Below are 15,994 nucleotides of genomic sequence, written 5' to 3' on the forward strand. Positions count from 1 at the left end.
AAGAGAATGTTGCGGCCGATGCCTTGTCACGGATGCATGGTGACAGCGAATTATATTCTCTAAGGCACAATATTAAGCCTATGTGGAAGGAGGAGTTGTCTGAAAGTCTGGATCAAGATCCTGTCGCTCAACAGATCATCTTAGAGCTATCTATAACTCCCTCGAATAGTGAAGGATATCATATACTCAATGGGGAACTCAAAAAAAGACAACCGATTCTATGTTGGTGCAGCCACTGAATTAAGGCAAAGGATCATCTCAACATTACACAGTGGACCTGAAGGAGGACATTCGGGTATTGCTGCAACAATAAAAAGAATAGAAAGAATTTTCTACTGGCCAGGTCTCAAAAATGATGTTACCAAGTTTGTCAAGGAGTGCACTATATGTCAGACAAATAAAACTGAGCATGTCAAGACTCCGGGGCTACTACAACCGATTGAACTACCAAATAATGCTTGGGAGACCATCAGTATGGATTTTGTTGAGGGGCTACCAAGATCAAAGGGGAATGACACTATCTTAGTGGTGGTTGACAGATTTACTAAATACTGCCATCTAATCCCTCTGCATCCATACACAGCATCTAAGGTGGCTCAAGAAGTCCTTGATAATGTTATAAAACTCCATGGAATGCCACAGATTATAATCTCAGACAGGGATCCTATCTTCATCAGTTCTTTTTGGAAGGAATTATTCAAATCACTGGGCACAAAAGTCAAGCTTAGCTCAGCCTACCACCCACAAACCGATGGCCAAACCGAGCGAGTAAATCAATGCATAGAAATGTTCCTACGTTGCCTTGCGGGTCACAAACCAGGATCGTGGTCTTCTTGGTTATCCCTGGCCGAATGGTGGTACAACACTTCACACCACTCAGCCATCAACATGTCCCCCTTCCAGGCTCTATACTCTGTTTCCCCTCCCTCTGTTAACTTCTTGTATCACAGAACCGCAGACAACCAGGTAAATGAGTTTCTCAGGGATAGGAGCTCAACTCAACAACTAATTAAAGACAACCTCATTAAAGCCCAGGAGCGTATGAAGTGGTTCGCGGATAAGAAACGTAGTGAAAGGGCATTCTCAGTAGGTGATGAAGTCTATTTGAAGCTACAACCGTATAGACAACAGTCACTAAATGAAAGAAGGAATCATAAGTTCTCTGCTAGATTTTATGGTCCTTACAAGGTTCTGAGCAAGATTGGACAGGTGGCTTATAAACTTGATCTCCCTCCCTCAACAAAAATACATGACATATTTCATGTCTCGCAGTTAAAGAAGAAAATTGGTCACAATAAAGAGGTTCAGAACTCTCTGCCAACTGCTGATGATAATGGTATCCTAAATCCTCAACCTGTAGCTGTGTTAGACCGGGGATTGGTTAAAAGAGGTAACAAGCCGGATGTTATGGTATTGATCCAGTGGGAAAATGGTTCTCCTCAGAATGCAACGTGGGAACGATTGGAGTCCATCAACAAACGTTTTCCAGACTTCCATCCTTGAGGTCAAGGATGCAGTGAAGAACGGGGATATGTCATGATTTACTCTAAATGAGATTATTGCATTGTTATAACGATGTTATTGGTCTATCAATTATCACGTGCTCAATCATGTGCTAACATTTCAACTAGTATTATTTTAAATAGCAGTACTAGTGGTTGTTAGTATTGGACTAGTAGTTTGCTGACACGTGTCGTGTTACAGCCTCTATATATAGTCCAGGGGATGTTATTGGTAAAATCATGAATTGAGAATTATCTTTTGCTTTTACCTTCTGTCTTGTCTCATAGTGTAAACATCTAACTGTGAAATCCTAACCCTACCTCTGACACACGAATCGAGAAACCCTAATTTTCTCTATATCGAGTCCTCAACACATATGAGTCCTAAATTGTAAGTATTTTTCAGTTTTTTTCACTTCTTTGAAAAAATTAATCGGCGCTTTTGACAATACTCGGGTGGTTTCTGGTCACCAGAAGAGTTTGTGGACAGAGAATATTTGGGATTTTTAATCGAAGGTGTGTGGAGGACTCAAGTCAGGACTCAAGGTTTAACTGGGTATATGACTTGGTAAGTAGAGTACCTTCAAACTTGCTTCACCAGATGGTTGAGGAAAGTCCAGGTTTTATATAGGGAGATTAATAATTTTTAGGTTTTATTATGCCATCTATCTGACTGACTGTATTTTTATGTATTTTTCTAGTGCTTCCAAGTGATGCGCCGGTGCAGAGTGAATATCTTATCAAGCAGAAAATGTCATAGTAGAGGGAGAACCAGTAGTTGAGGTTGTTAGCAAAATGCAGATGTATTACAGTGGTTGTAGAATCTAAATTATATAGCAATTACTAAATAATAAGCATCTACTAATTATTGTCAGAAATAAGAGAGGATTTATAATTAACATATTTACAATTGTTGATATCTATCTATATTGTGATATTTTTTAGGAAAATGATCTGAAGGGAAGTTCTCTGTATTTTTCATCTCCAACACCAACCCCATTTTGCTTTCTCCTTTTAAGGTATTCTTCATATGTGATATCTTTAGTTGGATTCCTGTGATACAAGAAACTCTATATGGGATACTTTTGTAGTTGGTAAAAGTTTATTTACCTATTCTTGTAATGATGTTTTATTGTCGATATTGCAAGAAACATTAGAAGTTGTTTGTCCCTTGCACAATGACATGGTGTAGTTTTGATGTTAATGTATATGGCTATAAAATTCTTCAAATTAGTAAGCAGTACTTTACTTTTAGATCTAGTGACATGCACATAATTTTTTGTATACTTCTAATCACTGCAACTATTGTGTTTTGCACTTAGATCATGTCTCTCTGAGCTTTGCCAGAAGTGGTGGCCCTGGAGGTCAAAATGTCAATAAAGGTTTGTAATAACCTGTCTTCTAAATGCATTGAAGAGCATTTCTATACATTCAGTGGCATTTGAGTTTTTTCAGTTTCCTCTTTTCCTTCCTGTTATTGTTTATCATTATACATGTTTTACAGTGAACACCAAGGTGGATATGCGGTTTAATGTCAAAGATGCACATTGGTTAAGTGACAGAGTCAAGGAGCGGATAATACAAGTGGTTAATTTTAGTTCTTATATACATTTTTCCTAAATAAAGAATCAGTCTATGTTAGAATTGTTTTTAGAATGTGAGACTGCAGAAGAGTTGATCTAGACTAGATTGAGTTTTTGGAATCTTGGTAAAATCGATTGACATGCTCTAGAAGGTTCGGGTTTCTCTCTTCTCTAAAATGATATGCATTTGCCTATTTCTCGTGTCTGTCTCATATCTACACAAATTCTACCATCTTTACTTACATTTTCTATGTTTTAAATCTGTTAGTCCTTACCATGTGTTAATTGTGATCATCATGTATTTTTTGCTCTCACGTTATATATTGCTCTGATATGTATGCACATATGTTTGAATCAGGTGTTCATCCAATATAAGGATTATCTTATTTAGTGTGTTTCTTTTTATTTCTTTTTGTACCCTAGGAGGCTAGAACATATATATTGAGCCAGTGATCCAAATCTTTGGTACCTTGGTGCCATTACGTTAAATGTAATCTCATTATGCAAGTTTTTGAGATCTCATTAATAGGAAAAGAATCGGATCAACAAAGATGGAGAGATTGTGATTTCTTTAACAAAAACTAGAACAAAGAAGTAAGTCTGCCTATGCTGAATAATTCTTAACATGCGTTGAAATGATTTTAATTACATGCTTGTTCTATTTTTTTTTCCAGGGGTAACATTGAAGATGCGTTGGGGAAACTACAGGTAATGTAATTGAAACAGTTGAGTGTTTAAAGGATTCATGCATCCATCTTTGTATATTTATCGTTGGAAACCATGTTACTATAAATCTTAATGGCAAAACTGTGAAAGGTATATTAATAAATTCAGCAAATTTATCTCCTGCAATATTTAAAAAGGTAAATATTTTTGGAAGTCTGAATACTGAAACTGCTGTGAGGTTCCTGCCTTTTTATATCCTACACAAATTGGGGACTTCTCAAAAGGCATGGCTGAAGTTGACCACAAGATTAACTCTGAGGTAAATTGGTACTTTTCTCTATATCCATTAAGTACAGAATTTCTTACAGACTCTGGCTTTGTCTACTTACCATTCAAATCGGGTGACTATTAGAGGGGTTGATTTTCATATCAAACTTGGTCCTTACCATTCATATGGAATAAGTATTCTACAGAATAAGGGAAATCTACTGATTGCCCTATTTTAAAAACTTTAAATGTCTGAGAAATTTTTCCGTGAACTATGATGTTTTCTGAATAGGGGAAACTGTTTTCTTGGAATATTGTAATTATAATTCTAAATCGTGAATTGTGATGTTTTGCTATATCTTTTTAGATATTTACTGGAAACTGCAATAATTGTGGTTGTTTCTCCTAAATATTGCTTTAGAATTTTACTTATGTTTTAAACTAAAATGAATGCATTACTATAGTTGTCTAGGTTATTGTTAAGGTGTTACTGTCACTTCATTTCAAAATTTTAAAAATGTATGGTGAACATTCATAAAGTATAGCTTACCTTAGATACTATGTTAAGACTCTGAACAATCTTAACCTAGAACACGAGAAAAGTAAGCAATATGATTTATTGAAATGATAGTAGAACTCTTATAATAGATATATTCTGATGCTACACCAGAATTAAAACCGATGATGCTTCACCATCGCTGCAGAGCTGCTCTGCTACAAAACTTTTTATAAATTTCTCAATACCTAAACTACAACTAAATGACAGAATAAATACTTTATTTTCTCCAATCTGATCCCCCTAATCATGCAGGGAATCCTTTCCTAAATTATTTTAAATCTTCCCTTTATTGAGTCTGATACTGTCCCCACCAATCAAGATATATAGTTGACCCCTTGATTATGTCTCCACCATATTTCCTTTCTTTTTGCGTCTCTGATAAACTTTTAACTCCTTAATTTTCTTTGCCCTTCTATGGTAAGTAGCTATGATTGGGGGTCTAACAATTCCTCCCTCCTCAAGAGTAGCCTTGTCCCCAAGGCGGAATAGAGGAAACTGCTCCTTGATTGTATTGACATCTTCCCAAGTAGCCTCATCTTGTGACTGACCTATCCACTGAACTAATATTTGCGGAGTAGACTGATCATCGTGGACTATATCACGGTATGCTAGAACAAATTGTGGTTCTGCTGTAGGAGGAAGCTCGACTTCTAGGCCTGCTGGTAGATGACCAGGTTGAAGACCATGTCCTAAAGCCTTTTTTAATAAAGAGACGTGAAAGACTGGATGCACGCGAGAGCCTTCTGGGAGTTGTAAGCGATATGCAACGGAGCCAATTTTTGCGATGATTTCAAAGGGGCCGTAAAAACGAGCAAATAATTTAGGGTGGATGCGTCTAGCTATAGACTGTTGGCGATATGGCTGAAGCTTTAAATACACCCAATCTCCCACCGTAAAAGAATAATCTCGACGTTTTAAATCAGCTTGCTTCTTCATCCTATGTTGGGCACGTTCCAAGTTGTATTTAAGTTGACGAAGAATCTCATCTCTGTCCTCGAGTTCTTGTGCTACTGCCTCCACAGCTATTTCCCCTTTCAAAAATTTCAAAATCGTTGGTGGAGGTCGGTTATAAACGACCTGGAATGGAGTCATTTTAGTGGCTGATTGGAACGAGGTGTTGTACCAATATTCTGCCCAGTGGACCCAACGACTCCATTGTTTAGGCTGATCGGACGCAAAACAGCGAAGATAAGTCTCAACACAACGATTCAATACCTCGGTTTGGCCATCGGTCTCTGGATGGTACGAAGAGCTCATTCTCAACGTTGTACCCTGTAATTTAAAGAATTCGGTCCAAAATTGACTCAAAAAGGTCGGATCACGATCACTTACAATCGATCGAGGCATGCCATGTAAGCGTGCAATCTCTTTGGCATACACTTCAGCAACCTTTTTAGCTGTATACGGGTGCTTCAACAATACAAAATGACCATATTTTGAAAAACGGTCAATTACCACCAATAACGTGTCATAGCCCTGTGATCGCGGCAAACCTGATACAAAATCCAACGAGATATCTTCCCAAACAGCAGTGGGTAATGCAAGGGGCTGAAGCAAACCTGCCGGAGAGGTAGCCTGATATTTATGTTGCTGACAAATAGTACATTCTGCCACATATTTCATAATATCAGCTTTCATGCCATTCCAGAAGAGGTTGCTGGAAATACGTTTGTAAGTACGGAGAAAACCCGAATGTCCTCCTGTGGGAGTTGAGTGAAATTCTTGAATAAATTGACTCACCCACTCAGAAGTTGCAGGAATTACCAAACGCCCTTTATAGAGTAGTTGACCATGAGCAAGGGTGTAACCTGATAGTGTAGGTTGATTGCTTTCCAAAGCTTGCACAATCTTAGATAAGTAAGTATCTGATCGAACTGCTGTTGCCAAAGCTGGGGTATCACTCCATTGGGGTCGAGATATGGCAGATAGTTCCATTGCATCAGTTGCTTTCAACGCTAGTTCACTGTCGTCATCCCGACGTGATAAAGCATCAGCGGCATTATTTTCAGTTCCTGGCTTATAGACAATATCAAATGTGTATCCTAACAAACGAGATAGCCATTTTTGCTGATCTGGAGTTGATATACGCTGAGTTAACAAGTGTTTAAGGCTTTTATGATCAGTGCGGATGATGAACTGCCTTCCCAACAAATAAGGTCGCCAATGGTGGACAGCAGACACTAATGCTAACAACTCCTTTTCGTATGTTGACTTGCTAAGTGCTCGATCTGAAATAGCTTTGCTAAAATAGGCTATAGGACGACTATAGGAAGAATTTCCAACACGATCCTGTATGTTCCATGTGAGATTCCCAATCTCGACTGTAAATCAATATATCATCAAAAAATACCAACACAAATTTTCGTAAATACGGCCTGAATAAATCATTCATTACAGATTGAAATGTAGCGGGACCATTTGTAAGTCCAAAAGGTAGCACCAGAAATTCGTAATGGCCATCATGAGTTCTAAATGCTGTTTTCGGGATGTCTTTGGGCTGAATACGAATTTGATGATACCCTGATTTAAGATCAATCTTTGAAAAATAACTAGCACCTCCCAATTCATCTAATAACTCATTTATAATTGGAATCGGATACTTATCTGGAATAGTGGCGTCATTCAAAGCCCGATAATCCACACAGAATCGCCAACTCCCGTCTTTCTTCTTAACCAAAATAACCGGACTAGAAAAAGGACTGCTGCTTGGTTGAATGATTCCGGCACCCAGCATCTCTTGAACTAAGCGTTCAATTTCATTCTTTTGGCTATGAGCATAACGATAAGGTCGCACGTTAATAGTAGTAACACCCGGCTTCAATGTAATTGCATGTGACCGATCCCTTTGAGGAGGTAAACCCACTGATTCCTGAAAGACCACATCATATTGTTCCAACAACATGTGTAATGATTGTTGTTGGAGTTCCGTCAAATGTTGGCTGTTAGAATGTTTTGGTTCCACTGCTGACATAGCCCATAACATGAAGCAAGTATCTGCATCTGCAGTGTTGAGAATAGACTTTAAAGAGACTACAGTAGTAGACAGAGATGGATTGCCCTGTAATCTCCGTAAACATCCGTCCGCATCAAATGTCATTGTCATCTTCTGCCAGTTTACTTTAACCTCTCCCAATGTTTCGAGCCAAGCAATGCCAAGAATTAAGTCCACCCCGCCTAATTGGAAGGGATAACAATCTGCTGTGATGTGTAAGTCGCCGACACGCATCTTCACAGCTCTACAGACCCCGTTACAAGGCACTGTATGTCCATCACCCAATTTCACACCAAATTCATTCGTTGGAGTCACGGGTAGACCCATGTTTCTTACCAAATCAGCTGAAATAAAATTATGGCTAGCACCGCTATCAATAAGTATCACAATCGGACATTTTTGTACAAATCCCTGCATCTTCATAGTGCTTGGTCGTGTAATGCCTGCTGTAGAGTATAGATGCAACTCCATGGTGTGACATTCCACATGGGAAATTGACGTATGAATGTCATCTTCGTCCACCTTGTCCGCTGGCAGCTCGTCTTCTGGATTCTCAGCCGCAATCATAACTCGGAGATGGGCATTCGGGCAAACATGGCCCGGTGAGAACTGACCTTCACAACTAAAACATTGATTGCGCGCACGTCGGGCTCTCATTTCAGCAGGTGATATGTTCAAATTTCCCCTATTGCTTCTATAAGGCTGCTGATTAGATGTTGCTGCTGTTGCGGACAATTGTGGCACAGACTTCACTCGTATGTCGCCTTTATGTACTACAGCTGACGTTGGCTTTGTCACCATGTACCCCGCTTTTGGTGGAATTGGATTTGAAGAAAATACAGGTCTGTGACTCTGACTACCGACCTGAGTTGGATTTCCTTCTGCTAACTCATCATCAATATCTCTTGCTAACTCCATAGTGCGAACTAACTCTTGTGGATCGTGTACCCGCAACCTTCTTTTAATGTTCTCCTTCAACCCGTTGATAAAATTTCCCACATATGCTTGTTCAGGAAGACCTGGAATCATACCGGCCACATATTCAAATGCTTGAATATACTCTTCCACCGTAGAGTCTTGACGAAGCTCTGCCAATTTCTCATATGGGTTACCCGCCTTCGAGCCTCCGAATCTTCTCATTAGCTCCGTAGCCAAATCATCCCATTGAATGCCCGGAGACTTGCCTCGCAACCACTTTAACCAATGAACCGCTACTCCTTCCATTGCAATAAATGCCAGTTTGGCCTTATGCTCCGGCTTCGTGTTTTGAACTTCAAAATACTGTTCTGCTCTATACACCCAGCCCACCGGGTCATCCCCGTTAAAGTTTGGAAGTTCCACCTTCTTGACGGCAAGCCGGAAGTCATCATATTCCTGATACGATGGTGGTTGTATCAAAGTTGATGACACCCCTTTCTCATGCGGATGTTCTTTAGATGGTGATGTATTTTCACTTGATTGACCACCGGAAACAGTGAGTTTGTCTTGCAGGCTCGCAAGCATCTGATGGATAGAAGATATCTCCGACAGTTTCCCTTCTAGTACCCTGAACTGATTATTACGCTCCAGATGCTCCTTCTGTAACAATTCCTGTAACAACTTGACCTCTTTCTCAACATTGTCCAGTCTTCCTTCCATTCTTGTACCGACCATTTACTATTGCACAAAAGACCTTGATAACCTGAATCTGATACCAATTGTTAAGACTCTGAACCATCTTAACCTAGAACACGAGAAAAGTAAGCAATATGATTTATTGAAATGATAGTAGAACTCTTATAATAGATATATTCTGATGCTACACCAGAATTAAAACCGATGATGCTTCACCATCGCTACAGAGCTGCTCTGCTACAAAACTTTTTATAAATTTCTCAATACCTAAACTACAACTAAATGACAGAATAAATACTTTATTTTCTCCAATCTGATCCCCCTAATCATGCAGGGAATCCTTTCCTAAATTATTTTAAATCTTCCTTTTATTGAGTCTGATACTGTCCCCACCAATCAAGATATATAGTTGACCCCTTGATTATGTCTCCACCATATTTCCTTTCTTTTTGCGTCTCTGATAAACTTTTAACTCCTTAATTTTCTTTGCCCTTCTATGGTAAGTAGCTATGATTGGGGGTCTAACATACTAAAATGTGCATTCTTTATTTTTTCTTTTCATGTTTAATGTTTTCCCTTACCCTTCGTACCCATACTATGACTTTGTTTTATTTTATACTATATAATATTTATTAGGTAACAATGTTTGTGATTGATTTGTGGACCTAACAAATCTGATTGTACTAACTCTTGAAATGTTTGGTAGAACCGTAGAAGAGGTAGGAGCAACCAGATATTAAAGTTTGTCTAAAAACTAAATAAACAGCAACAAATCAGTAGCCACAGTGGTACCGGGCACATCAATAATTTTTAGTTTGTAGCTTAAATTAGTTTGTATTTGAACATTTGAAAAGTCAAAATGCTTTTCAATAATTTTTAGTTTGCAGCTTAAATTAGTTTGTATTTAAATGTAAAAGATTATAAACACTGCCTGTTTATGTATAACAAATATTTTAATCTGGATAAGTACTTTATTCTCAAATTCCTCCCATTTTTTCTTTGTCCAGGATGCCAAATAATTGTGAATTGTGGGACTGTATACAAAAATGCCGAGAAATGAACTAGTTGGTGTCGTCAATACTTTGAAAAGGAAGAACAATACCAAGAGGGTAATATAACGGAGAGTGGTAGCAGTTAAAGGAGATGCAAATATTATATGTAGTTCAATATTTTGGTTAAGTTGGTATAATTGAGATTTTATATTTATGTCTTGCATTTGCCTATTGTAAATTTATATTTATACAATGTTATAATTCTAAAACAAATGTAATGTAACTTTTACATTTATCTATTTTAATGTGATATATGTTTATTTATATATAGTGTTACATTATAAATGTTAACATTGCTTAGTTACAGAAAATTGGTGTTACAATAGATAAAAAAAGTTGTTACAATAAGTCATATGGGACCCACGCAAGGGTGCCATGTGGCCCTATCCCCCACCAGTGGGTCCCACTTATGCAATCTTGATCAATCTATTGTATCACTCATTTTGTGTTACATTTGGGCCAGTTAGTGTTACAGTAGGTGCTTATTGTAATGGTTTCCTCTCTGTTACAATATATTAGTAAAGTGTTACAATAGGGTGTCTATTTTAATGCTCGTATACGTAACGCCCCCTGGTGTTACAATAGACCTATTGTAACGCTTTTGGGGCCTATTGTAACACCATTTAGGCATTACAATAGCTCACTTATGGCGTAGTGCTTGGAAAACCTCTTACCCTTTCTGAATTTCTTGTAGGCTATCTTTGTGATACCCTTCACCATTAGAGCACACAGTTGCATCATCTCTGCATCAACATCAACTTCAGATAAACATTACACCATATTTGACCTGTAGCAACACCAAAAAAATGTGTTAAAATGACCAAAAAATGTTACCTAAAGCCAAATTATTGGCTATGGTTACACTTTTTAAAAATAAGGGGGTGTTGGATTTGAGCGTGCTACAATAGGGGTCTACGGTTACATTTTTTGAAATTTTGGTAACACCTCTCAATGTGTTACAATATAGTACCTATAGTTACATTTTCTATTTCTATGGTAACAAGTTGAAAATGTAACCACAGTTATGTTGCAACATACCTAACTTTTTAGTAACACCTAAATATGTGTTGGAATAGACTCTTTTGCAACACTATATTAGCTATTGTAACACTCAATTTAATTTTTTGGTAACATTTTTATATCTTATTGTAACATTCTTTTTTAACAATCTGGTATCTTTTTTAACAATCTGGTATTTTTTTTTTGGTCTAAGCCTCGTAAAATATATAAAAGAGAGAATTTGCAGGAGTCACTTCTTAAAATTTCTCTTAGAACAGGCTCTAAGAAAAACAAAGAGAAAATAGAAAAAAAGAAAAATAAATTACATCAAAAATCAAACCTAACTTAAAATAAGAAAGGCAAAGCTAAAAGACTTAACCAAAAAGCCCACTAGCTAGCAATCTAAAAACAAACACCAGCCCAACGTCTCTAAAAAAGAGAGCCCAAAGACATCCCTGGCCCATATGGCCCAACAGCAACCAAAATCCCCTTCGCAGCATCACAAAATTCATCTACTCTCCAGTAAAAGAACACGACCTCTACCCCTATACTCCAATACTTCAACAACCTAACAGCCCCTATAAACAAATATTTAAACAAAATTAGTATTGCAGGGAGCCTGAGAAATCAAGTGCATCAGCAAAACAAGGTAAAAATTGAAACAAATTCGTAATCAAGATCGATCTGTAAAGACAATTTAACTGCCGAACTTTACCTTGCTGCTGCATTAAAACTACATGAGATTGTAAAAGCCCATCCATTGATTGTAGTGCTGCAATTGTCACCATTCAAACATCTCAGATAATTACATTATTTATTAGAGTGAATATAAAAATCCCGTTTGGCTATAAGAAAAGAAGCTAAGAGGTACCCTTGCAACCAACATTAATTTGTGAGTCTGGGAAACCAGGTTACTAGTTTGTTTGGATGGCTGATCATGAACAAAGTTTGAGCGGATTTTAATGATTGGTGAGGTAGTATTAGTGGCATTAACCACCGGCTTTCGTGAACTATTTCGGCCTCCGTGCATGTGACTCTCGCAGTATTTGGATTCCCTGTGAGCTTCCCTTGAGCACCTCCACTTCTTCCTATCTGTTCTTTTGCACCTCCCTACTTCCAGCTCTTCTTTTCGTTAAACCTGTTATGATAACATCCCCATCTACCTGCAAAATCCATGGATTTACTTTACTTTAGCGATTATTTTTACCCTCAAAGTGGTTTGATTCTGACAAATTATAAATTTCTTGTAGATAAAGGAGTATATTATAATTATAGGGATTACCTTGTTTGTGAAGACAGAGGGTTGATGAGAAGTCTAGCTTTCTTTTGTGATCAGAAAGTAAATCAGTTGGAACTGGAGCACCTGAAACCATGCAACTGTAGATCAAAGCTTGGTGTTTGAACTCTTCCAGCTGTGAACAAGTATCTATTTTGTCCACTCCCCGTCATTTTTACATACACTATAAAAGTTTGTCATAAATTAAGATGCCACAACTGAAAACAAAATCTTAGAAGACCAAGGAATGAGATGATATAAGGGCATCTGTAAATACAAGAGTTGTGGCAAGATCTTTGACTCAAGTGATTGCATCAGGTGATTGAGCCTAATGAGTCTGTCTACTGTTCCCTTTGATAGTGCTCTATGTTAATGACTGTCAACTCTGTAGTTGTTTGTGCACTGATACATTGTTGATGCTTCCACAGTCCCACTGTATTCTTGTAGTGAGTAATCTTTGACATACTTAATAATCCCATAAACCAATGAATTGATAGAACTTTCAAGAAAGAAAAGAAACTAATTTTTCTTGATGGACTAGTCTGATATATATATGCACTTGGTTTCATAATGCTCTGAGCTTGTAGAAATTTTTGGATAGGAAAGTTTATCGCATATGCGAATATTTGAGGAATGAGGCCAAAGATGAAGACAGCAGCAGCTGATGCAATCTCATCCGACTCGCCAAGTAAAATGAGAAATGACACAGGAAAACATATTTTTGGATGTAATATCCGACTGAGTCCAGTTCTGAGCAAAAGGTATTTATTAAGGTAAACATAAATCAAATGATGCAGTAATAAAACATCGTGCATAAAAAACCCTCTAAGATTTTTGTTAAACTCTCTATCAACTGAGCCTCTACGCGAATCTTGTAATTATTCAACCACCAACTCATCAAAATAAGAGGATATAATTTATTAGTCTAATTTGTTACTGTTATAACTCTTCAAGATGGAAATATCTTGTACCTGAAAGCTACAACTTCCAATTTTTCACATTATATGAAAAACAACCTGAAAAGAATGTTAATTCACAATCAGTAAAAATGTTCGCTCCCCTGCCTTGCACAAATGATAAAACAATACACGTGGACTACTTAAAAAGAAATAAAATCATTTCCATATGCAGTCGAATCTATAACTTCCCACTTGTACAATACAGTGCTACAATAAAAAAACTTCAATCAGAATCATTTGGGGAAAAAATAAGCGTTGCCCTATACCCTAATCAAAGTGTTCATTTTATTCACAATTTGAAGCAGTTATCCATAGCGGTACAAAGGTAATTAGTACAAATTAGTATAAAGGTAAAGAAAATAATAGAAAAAAAGAAACCTGATTGCAAACAGTCTTAGCGTACTTAAGATCATCTTCCTAAGGACATTCAGACCAGAAATTCTCAAAGTCCTCCTATAATTTAAAAAAAATGAAACAAAAAAAACAAGATCAGAAATACCTTTGTAGGCCAATCTGCCATGGATGATATGGTCCGTCAGAATCAACGCATTTGTAATCCATGACAAAAGACCTTTGTCTATCCTTGTGGAGAAGTAATATAATCCTCTATGATATAATAGGACCCCTACGGTAATAAATCAATCTATAAGCCAAAAATATAATTAGTGCTAAAGAGGGTGAAAAGTAATAGTAGAAGCAACTTAGACCTTCCAGACGTAGTATCAACCACTCATTAGAACTCCATATCATGTTCCATTCTCCCTCGAGGAGATGGTGTTCATCTTTAGCTGCACTTTGATTCATTGCAAGAAAGTCATCGATTTCCTGTGAAATAATTGGTCAATTATATACAATTTTGGATGTAATGCAGTTTTGAGAACAATAAGGTCAATTATATACAATTGTCGAGTTTCTCAAAACTCGACAATTTCTTTCATCTGCTGTTAATCCATTCTCTTGATTCCCTCAATAAGGTCAAAAAGCGATATAGAAATATATCAGCAATTGAAAAATATACATGATAATTTTACACTGATCAATAATAAATACGTAAAACAAAATTCAGGATAAGAAAAAACATAACAAACATATTCAAAAACCCTATTTTCACCGAGCTTATGTATCGATAGGATTGGAAAAAATCTTCTCTACTCCGAAACATTAAAATTCTAGTAATATAATCACTAAAACACAAGAGACCTCATATCAGTTGAACAAATTACCATGGTTTCAAGTTTGAGAAGTTGTTATAAAACAATTTCAAAACAAACAAATCATCAATCGCAAACAATTTAACAACAGATCTAAAAATAACAAACAACGAATTCTAATTTACAAATTGGTTATCGTTATTTTTTTCTTTCAAATATAAATACAAATCTATGCAAGAAGAGGCATACCTATAGAATAATTTTTGCTGAAAGCCCCATTTGAAAAAACCCTAATTATTGAAATCCTCAATTGAAAGTCGATTGATGTTGAGGGATGGAACAGTAGCAAAGACCCTAATCAGATAGTAAGAAACTCGGAGTGATGACCCGATTCTTGTGTTGAAGATGTGAAAACTGATTTATTGAAGATGGGCTAGGCATGACAGTAGTTTGAGAGTTTTGTATGTTCTGAGGTTTTTTTTTATTTTCTTTTGGATTTTTAGTTAGGCTAAATAAACGAAACATCAAGTGTACTGGGCCAGGAATTTTGAAAATTACCACCTAAAAAATCAATTTTAGTAACATTTTTTGAAACATCGAGTGTAACACCATAAATTCGTGTTATAATAGAGACTTTTTCTTATCTAAGGTAACACCAGATGACATCAACTATAATACCAAAAAAAAGTATTGCCTTATATCTATATTTAGTCATTTAAGGCAATATTTTTGCTTGTAACATCGAAAAAAGTGTTGCTACAGGTCAAATATGGTGTAGTGAAATTTTCAGTTTCTAAATCATCATCATCAGAATATGATGACTTTGAATCAGACTTTATGATGAGAACCTTTCCTTTGTCCTTCTTTGAGACAGCAACTTTAGAAGATTCCTCCTCAACTTTAAGAGCAACTGTCACTGACTTTCTTCCATGCCTCTTACTCCTTTGATCCATCTCAAGTTCATAAGTCTTGAGCATACCATAAATTTCATCAAGAGTAGTTTCAGTAAGGTCATAGTTGTCTCTTATGGTAGTAGACTTCAAATCCCAATTTTCAGGAAGAGTTAAAAAGAATTTTAGATTTGAATCTTCAAGATCATATTCCTTGTCCACCAGTGACAGATCATTCAAGAGTTTGACAAACCTGTCATATAAATCAGTTAATGACTCATCAGCTTTTGAGTCAAAGTGCTCATACTCTTGAGTGAGTATAGTCCTCCTGTTCTTTTTTATTGCATCAGTTCCCTGGCATCTTGTCTCCAAAGCATCCCATATCTCCTTTGCAGTCTTGCATCCAATTACCCTGTTTGACATGACATTATCAATTGCACTATGCAGCAAATGCCTTACCCTTGCATCCTTAGCAATAGATGAG

The 15,994-nt window shown here is 36.9% G+C and overlaps 2 long non-coding RNA genes across 7 annotated transcripts; one reads left to right on the forward strand and one right to left on the reverse strand.

Moving 5' to 3' along the window:
• The first annotated feature begins 1,751 nt into the window (after positions 1 to 1,751).
• On the forward strand, positions 1,752 to 10,499 carry LOC141659337 (uncharacterized). Of its 3 annotated transcripts, none has more exons than XR_012549717.1 (9): positions 1,752 to 2,070; positions 2,204 to 2,285; positions 2,448 to 2,521; positions 2,825 to 2,884; positions 3,007 to 3,237; positions 3,509 to 3,679; positions 3,760 to 3,793; positions 3,949 to 4,070; positions 10,191 to 10,499. It is a non-coding gene; the product is annotated as an uncharacterized LOC141659337 (long non-coding RNA). The 3 variants fall into 3 exon arrangements; XR_012549716.1 differs by having other exon boundaries at positions 1,752 to 1,893; positions 1,977 to 2,070; positions 3,007 to 3,679; XR_012549715.1 differs by having other exon boundaries at positions 3,007 to 3,679.
• Positions 10,500 to 11,460: 961 nt separating this feature from the next.
• LOC141659338 (uncharacterized) lies at positions 11,461 to 15,108 on the reverse strand. 4 transcript variants are annotated; one of them, XR_012549720.1, is made up of 8 exons: positions 14,870 to 15,108; positions 14,177 to 14,294; positions 13,848 to 14,094; positions 13,482 to 13,526; positions 12,517 to 12,597; positions 12,106 to 12,397; positions 11,950 to 12,006; positions 11,461 to 11,812 (listed from the first exon to the last, which is right to left on the reverse strand). It is a non-coding gene; the product is annotated as an uncharacterized LOC141659338 (long non-coding RNA). The 4 variants fall into 4 exon arrangements; XR_012549721.1 differs by having other exon boundaries at positions 12,517 to 12,611; XR_012549719.1 differs by having other exon boundaries at positions 12,517 to 12,611; positions 13,969 to 14,094; positions 14,870 to 15,107.
• Between the last annotated feature and the right edge of the window lie 886 nt (positions 15,109 to 15,994).

Source organism: Apium graveolens, chromosome 5 (assembly GCF_009905375.1).
Source record: "Apium graveolens cultivar Ventura chromosome 5, ASM990537v1, whole genome shotgun sequence".
NCBI lineage: Eukaryota > Viridiplantae > Streptophyta > Magnoliopsida > Apiales > Apiaceae > Apium > Apium graveolens.